An 8,535-nucleotide genomic window follows, 5' to 3' on the forward strand; every position below is an offset into this window, starting at 1 on the left:
CAGAACTTCCGGTCATGCAGATGGAGAGACAGACCCTGGAAACTGCATGGCTGGGTCTCATTCCAAAGACTAGAATGGCTTTACATCAAAGTATCTAAACTACAGAACTTGTTCAAGCATGGCATCATAAAGCATGTATGGCTTGGGGACAGAAAGAGATTAAGAAGGAAATTGAGAGGAGGAAAACTGGAAAAGAAATGTTGAATTATAAAAGGAAGCAATGAAGAAATTCTAGATTAACAGATTTGGCACTGCTTTTATGTTTGTTCAATGTCAGTGCATGTGTTGTAATAGTTTCAGTGTGTGTGAAAGAAAAAAGAAAAAGAAAGAGAAAGGAAGGGAGAAAGAGAGGAAGGAAAAGAGAAAGAGAAAGGAAGGAAAAAGAAAGAAAAGAGAAGGGGAAAAGAAAAGAAGGAAAAAGAGAAAGAAAAGAGAAAGGAAGGAAAAAAGAGAAAAAGGAAGGAAAAAGAAAAAAGTGATAGAAAAAGGAGGGATAAAATGAAAGATGTAAAAGTTAAGCAAATATTGAAAAGTAAAAAGTTTGTGGGAATGCTAACTGAAATGTTATAAGGTCTATTTTTTTAATGGTTAGTGTTATAAAATCAGAAATGGAGATATGCAGGACAGAACTAGCATGCACATAACAAGTTGTAGAAGTATTATGGTAGCATTCAGTGAGATCACGTGTTTTGTAAAAATAAAACAAGCCTGAATAAATACAAAAAGCGTAAATACTGTGAAAAGGTGAGCAATGGACTTTTGCAGTTCAAGGCTTTCTGCCCTTGCCTGATGGCAATGAATCTGGCTGCATAGAAGAAACCTGTGGCAGTGACCCTACTAAGAAAGAGCAGAAGAACAGAGACAACTGTATTTCAAGGGCCTGGAAAGGCAAACAATTGCGACAAGCTGTAAGGTCCCTGCTACTCTCTGCTGTAATTGGTAAATACAATGTTTTCTCATGTTAATGGAGTTTGTATTGACTTAGCCTGTGAATCAGATGTGGCCAGCATTAATATCTAGCCTATATGGCCTTGTTAGTTGGGAATCTTAAGCTCATGAGAAATGAAAGTCTATTCATTAAATGTCTGCTAGTTGGAAGTCTTATTGTTTGTTGTTTAGTTATGAATTATGTATAAAATGCTTGAATACTAATCAGAACTTTAACAATGACACATATCGTGTACTTAAGTGATTTGATGAACTGTAAGTGATATATAAATGTACCTTGATGTAAATCTCGTTTCAAGTTTGAACAATCCTGGGACTGAATATACTGAGAAAAAAATTTGAGTATTGTTCAAACCTAAAAGTGAAAATATCATGCAGGAAGTTTTGTTAATCAGTGAAACGTCATGTGCATAGACTTTGCAAAAACAAAAAGGGAGAAAGTTGTGGGAAACTGGCTTACCTGTCCCTTATTGTAAATGTTACACCTGTTCTATTATAGATGTTGCAGTTGTTCCCTATTATTGTAGATGATGTTGCAGTTCTAAGAGCAAACAGCTGCTTGGTAGTTTCCAATAAATACGATGTGGAAACTAGGGTTGAGGCTCTGAGTTTCTGAAGCTGTGAGTCCTCTGGGACCACCTTTATTTCCTCTCATGTCTTTCTTTCTGTCCTTTTATTTCTTCAGTTCTGCATCACCTTCCCCTCATGCAAACCTATTGCTGAGCTGGTCTCAGTACCTATGCTTTTCCAATTTTACAAATCATCACCCCAAACGGGTGATACCAATGACTCCATTTTCAGCAGCTCTCTCAGGGATAGAATGCAGGATCACAGGACAAATTGGAGAACTTAAGGAAGAGTCATTGCCTTTGGCACTGGTGGATCTGAGAATCTTTCCCAATAGAATGGTGTGTCCATTGTCCTTTGATATTGTAGGAAGGACCTACTCATTTCCTTTGCTTGCCTTTTTACCTTTCACCTTGAATAGGCTCTTAATCTGAGATCTGTATCAATAGATGAATGAAATCATATTAAACATTGATAATAGTTGCTCACAGTCTCCTTTTTGTCATTGTTTGTGGTGTCATGACTGAAGCACTGGAATTCAACTAGGTGCTATTGCCTTACATATAGATTCACTGCCCAGGTAGATGACCTCTACTAATATAGTAAAAAAGGGATACATACCATGTTCTTGAGCCTAAGGAATTCAAGGTTTAAGACCACCCTTGCTGTCACCCTCACATCTAGCTTCCAAAATTATAGCCATCCTTCATGGTTCTGCAATTATGAGTCATGGAGTCCCTGCCTGGCCTCAATAGAAAAGATGTGGATATCTTCCAAGGTCACTGAGGAATCTTCATCAGGAACCAGGTGTGGAGCTGGCACAGTGAACACTAGCTAGTATGAGGTAAATAATGGTGTTCTCAGGCCTAAATAACATCCTCCTCTTCAGAGGAAAGCCAAAAGGACATAAGCCTCCTCCCTGCCCACTTTGTGAGAGAGCTGAAATGAAATGAGGGTCCTGTCAGGACAAAAGAGTTTATCCTGGGCCTGATAATGAATCTGCAAAGCTAGCTAGTGAACTTAGAGACTTCCTCAAGGCTTTCCTCTCCTTCCTTGGTTTTCATCTGCTTGAGCCAATCCATTCTCCTAGATGATTTGGCACACATTGGCATGTCAGTGTATTCTCTTTCATTCTACACAGCTCCTTCTCGTTCCAAGTAATGGTGCTCTAGACTTTATTGTGCCTAAGATCCCATTACTGGCTAGAACTACATAGTACCAGGAATCATCCTGTCCTCTGGGCTGTGACACTACTACCACAGGGGGGTGCAGTCCCCAAAGCACAGGGACAGACAGCCTACGGAAAACTCCAAAGGAAGCAAATGCCCCCAGAGCCAGCACTTGTCTGAGTGACTTACTCTAATCCTGCCATCACTGGAAGGAAACTGAAGCCTGCCCTACAATTTCCTGTTCCTGACTTGCCTGGTGGCGATTGGCTCACTCACAGGCACTACAACAGGACTCTACTTTTGTCTATATCTCCTGGAAGACCTCAAAGGGATAAGTAGGGACACCAAGCTTTGGTCTAAGGGCTGCTCAGCGTCCCACAGGTACAATTTTCCTCAATTGCTAGGACTTGCAAAAAGAAAACACTCACGGCTTCGGACTTTGTCAAACTTTCCCCTCACGATGGCAGTAGAGCTCCAGAAATGAAAACAAACTCAGCCTCCAGGCACACTTCTCCCGCCCATCCAGTTTGAAAAAACACCACTAAGACACCAAAAATATGGCTGCCCAAATACTGCTGGTCTTGGTTTTGGATTTCCATCTGAGATCTAAATCACTCACCCCGACCAGTCATCTTCTCTTTTCAGGAATTCATTTTCTACTTTTTTAAAAAGATTTTTTATTTTATTTCTCTTCCCTTCCCGCCACCCCCCCCCCCCTTGTCTGCTCCCTCTGTCCATTCGCTGTGTGTTCTTCTGTGTCCGCTTGTATCCTTGTCTGTGGCACCGGGAATCTGTCTCTTTTTGTTGCAGCATCTTGCTGCATCAGTTCTCCATGTGTGTGTGCGGCCCCTCTCCTGTGCAGGCTGCACTTTTTTTGTGCAGGAAGCGCGTGGGGCTCCCCTACACGGGGGACACCCCTGCATGACAGGGCACTCCTTGCACGCATCAGCACTGCGCATGGGCCAGCTCATCACACGGGTCAGGAGGCCCGGGGTTTGAACCCTGGACATCCCATGTGGTAGGCGGACACTCTGTCTGATGAGCCAAATCTGCTTCCCAGATTTGACTTATTTTTAACAGGTCTGCTCTTTATCACTCCAGCACTTTCCAAAAATTGTCAAGTTGATTTATGGTATCTAGGGGCCAGCTTCAGGGATCCAGGCCTAAGAAGGAAAAGAAAATGGTTGAACCAAAGGGTCTGGAGAAGAGGAAAGCTAGGCACCAGGCAAGTGGTTCTTCTTCTTTTTTTTTTTTTTAAGAAGATAAGGGTTTATTTCACAGTATTTAGTTTTGTTGTTCTGTTTTTGAGGTACAGGGGCCAGGGATTAACTTCATATGTGGGAAGGCAGTGTTGAACACTGAGCCACACTGGCTCCCCTGAGTTGGTTTTCTCATTTGTTTGCTTTTAGGAGGCACCAGGGACCAAGCCCAGAAGTTCCCACATGGGAAGCAGGCACACAACCACTTGAGCCACATCTGCTCCCCAAGTAAAGTGGTTCTTGTCTCTCTTTCCAAGTTCCCTAGGAGTCCCCTGTTTTCTGACCTAGGCACTAGGTCTTGTGTATTGAGTGGAAGGCAGCCATTTGGCAGGAGCCTTCAAGGTTCCAGACAGCTCTCAAGAATGCTTGCCATACCGCTGCCCCACGTATACTTGAGAATGTACAAATTCCACTTTTGTGGGTCATGGAATTGTATCTCAGGGATTATCATTTATTATTGTAACAAAAAACATTTTCCAATGTCATTAAATGACCTTCTACACCTTCCTATGACTTGATTGTGTATGTATGTCACAGTTTTTCTTTTAAGTATCAGTCTTATAACATTTTCTCAGTAATTCAGACATGGATGCTGAAAAGAATTAGAAAATAACCATACAAGACTAAAAATGCTGCCATAAAACTTTTATAATAACCTTTTATCATAAAAAAGATTATCACTGATAAACTTTTGCATACTTGTTTCCACTGTTACAGTATACATATATATAGTTCTATATTTATGATCACATACAACAATAAATTTACATTTAATCTGGAGTTATTTATACACAGCATGTTTTCGATCTGAAATTTTCACTTCTGATTTCTGAACACTTTGACATTATTGTGAAAAAATTCACAAGACCTGGATTTTAGAAAATAAAATATTTGCAAAGAGCTTCTTGATTATTCCACTCAATAAAAAAAATTAATTCACATTTAAATTCACACATTTTTGATTCACACAAACACTTTGTGAAAAACAGGGCATAAAATGCCTATAATGCCAGTACTCAGGAATCTTGATTTTGAGACCTGTCTTACCTAATCTTTACTATGCTAACTTATAAATACACTCTAAAACAAATAATGAAGAGGCATTACACATTTATACCTCAGAACTTGTGTCTCAGTTTGCCACAGGGCTGTCAATGTAAAGTACCAGAAATGGGTTGGCCTTTATAATGGGGGTTTTATGTAAGGTAAAAGCTTACAGTTCTGAGGCTGTTAAATGTCCAAATCAAGTTATCAACAAAGATGCTTTCTCACTAAAGTCAGCTACCGGTGACCTTAGGGTCCTGCCATGTGGTGAAGCAAGATGGCTGCTGACCTCCGCCGAGGTTTCTGCCTTTCCCTGCAGAATCTATCATCTCCTGGAGCTCAGCTGTGGGCAACCAGGAATAGGGCTTGTCTCTTTCCAGGCCTCCTCTCACAGTTTTGGCTGCTCTGCTTTCTTACAGAGTTCAGCTGTGGGCTATTTGGCTCATCTCTTCAGCCTTGAGCTGCTCTGGGGGCCCAGCCTCTTGGGGGCTTCATACTTAAACTTTGGCTGCTAGTGAGCCTCAAGTCCTCTCTCACATGGCAGATCAAAAATGGCAGCTTCCTTTTTCTCTGTGTCTCTGTATATATAATGCTCCACAAGAGGGTGAAGACTCAAGTCCATGACTCACTGATATAGTCAAATCAAAAGTGATCTAATCAGGTGAGCTAATCAAGGATGCTTCACAGAATTGAATACAATCAAAGGCTCTCACACCCACAGCAATGGATTAGTTTAAAAACATAACCTTTTTTGGGGAGTCACCAAACTCAAACTGGGTTTCTTTTTTATTCTCAATTTTTGTCCTAAATTTTTATCTTAAAAAACCATAAAGAAAGCAAAATTCCATAAATGATGATTGAAATTTGCATCTCCCAAATTCAGTCACTCAGATGTGCATTCTTACAAAACCCTAAGAAGGATGCATTCATACCCTTTATGTGCAACTACAATTTTTCATCAATGTCTCTGCTCATATAAATAAAATACACATACAGATATAAATATATAATCCAAGAATGGCATGTTCAAACACATATTTTAACAATGGATCATGATTGTAAATATAGAGCTTTTAACATTTTTATACACATATAGATGGATACACACATACATATACTTTTCTAAAATGATGTGAATACTGGGTGTAGTTTTACACAGTCTTCAGCTCCACCACATATGGCTTGCATACTTTCATATCAACATATATTTTGAGTGCTTAAAATTTCTTATAATTTACTTTAGGCAGGTAATTTCCAGAGAAATTATAAAGTACAAAATAAATGATACCTTAATCACAAGGAGAAGAAATAGCTACCTTTAAAATACGTTTACCATGCATTCTCATCTCTTCCCTATGCACATAAAATATGTACTTTTAGAAAATAAAGCTCAAACTTCCTTTTTTTTTTTAATTCATTTTATTTCTTTCTCTCCCCTTCCCTCCCCCCCACCCCCATTGTCTACTCTCTGTGTCCTTTTGCTGTGTGTTCTTCTGTCCACTTGCATCCTCGGTGGCACCAGGATTCTGTCTCTTTTTGTTGCGTCATCTTGTGCATCACCTCTCCATGTGTGTGGCGCCACTCCTGGGTGTGCTGCGTTTTTTTTTTTCGTGAGGGGCGGCTCTTCTTGTGCGTGGGGCTCCCCTATGCGGGGGATATCCCTGTGTGGCATGGCACTCCTTGTGCGCAGCAACACAGCACGTGGACCAGCTCACCACACAAGCCAGGAGGCCCTGGGTTCGAACCCTGAACCTCATATATGGTAGGTGGAAGCTCTATCAGTTAAGCCACATCCACTTCCCTCAAATTTCCTTTTATCTTCAGTGTGAAAACAAGTTTTCCTCACTTTTTATAGCTTAAAGGTTTTTCAAATATCATTAATAATTCTTTGGAATACTGACACTTTTTAAAATTTTGCCACTTTTTTATTGAGGTAAAATTCATGTAACATAAAATTAAATATTTTAAGTGTACAATTCAGTGGTATTTAGTATATTCACAATTCTGTGCAACCATTATCCATATCTAGTTCTGAAACATTTTCATCACCAGAAAAGCCCATACCCAATAAGCTGCCACTCCCCATTTCTTATTACCCTAACAAATACAAATCTGCTTTCTGATTCTGTGAATATGCTTCTCTAGATACCTCAATGTGTGACCTTTAGTCTCTGGCTTCTTTCACTTAGCACATAGTTTTGACATTCATCTCTTTGTATCATAAACCAGTACTTCTTTCCTTTTAATGGATCAATGATAGTCCATTGCATGGATATACCACATTTTGCTTATCTATTTATTTGTTGATGGACAATGTGTTGTTTCCACCTTTTAGCCACTATGAACAGTGCTGCTATGAACATCTATGTACAAGTTTTATTTGTATACTCTCATTTCTTTTTCTATATATTTGAAGTTTTTCCCTTAGTTAACCCCATGGATTACAATTAATATCTTAACTTTATGATATGACAATCAAGATTGAATACCAGCTTATTCTCAATGGAATATACTCTGCCTTTACAGTTCTGCCACCTTCTTATGTTGTTATTATTTACAGATTGTGTGCCCATTAACAATGATTTATAAATACTTTTTATGCATTGACCTTTTAAATTATGTAGGAAGAAGTGGCTATATCTCAAGCTGCTGAGCTCCCACCTACCACATGGGAAGTCTTGGGTTGGGTTCCTGGTGCCTCCTAAAGAAGACAAGCAAAACAGCCAGCAGATGCAATGGGCTAGCACAGAGAGCTGACACAACAAAATGATGCAGTGAGATGATACAATCAAGAGACACAGCAAGGAAACACAATTAGAGACACAAAAAAACAGGGAACGGAGGTGGTTCAAATGATTAGGCAAATTGCTCCCACATGGGATGCCCCAATTTCAGCTCCCAGTGCCTCCTAAAAAAGAAGACATGCAAATAAGAGGGGGGGAGAAATAAATAATAATAAATAACTATTTTAAAAAACAAATAAATTATATAGGAAAGAAAAAGAACTTACAAACCAAAAATGTGATATTACTTGCTATTATGTTTACCTATATGGCTACTTTATATTGTTATTTATTTCTTCATATGACTTTACTTCCTAGGGCCCTTTCATTTCAATCTGCAGTTCAACCTTTAGCATTTCTCATAGGGCAGGTTTACTAGTGATTAATTCCCTCAGTTTTTGTTTATCTGGAAATGTCTTAATTTCTCCTTCATTTTTGAAGGATAGTTTTGCCTGCTATGGAATTCCTGATTGACAGTTTTTTGTTTCTGTCAGCACTTGTAAAATATGTCATTTCAATCCCATCAGGCCTCCATGGTTTCTGAGGAAAAATTGGCTATTAATCTTACTGACAATTCCTTGTACATGATGAATCCCTTCTCTCTTGCTATTTTCAAGATTCTTTTTGTTTTTGGCTTTCCATAGAGTTACTATAATAGCTATTAGTGTGGATCACTTTGAGTTTATCCTGCTTGGGGTTCATCAAGATCCTTGGATATGTACATTTGTTTTTATCTCATATTTGGAAGTTTTCAGCTATTATTTC

The sequence above is a fragment of the Dasypus novemcinctus genome, chromosome X, assembly GCF_030445035.2.
Source record: "Dasypus novemcinctus isolate mDasNov1 chromosome X, mDasNov1.1.hap2, whole genome shotgun sequence".
NCBI classification, from domain to species: domain Eukaryota; kingdom Metazoa; phylum Chordata; class Mammalia; order Cingulata; family Dasypodidae; genus Dasypus; species Dasypus novemcinctus.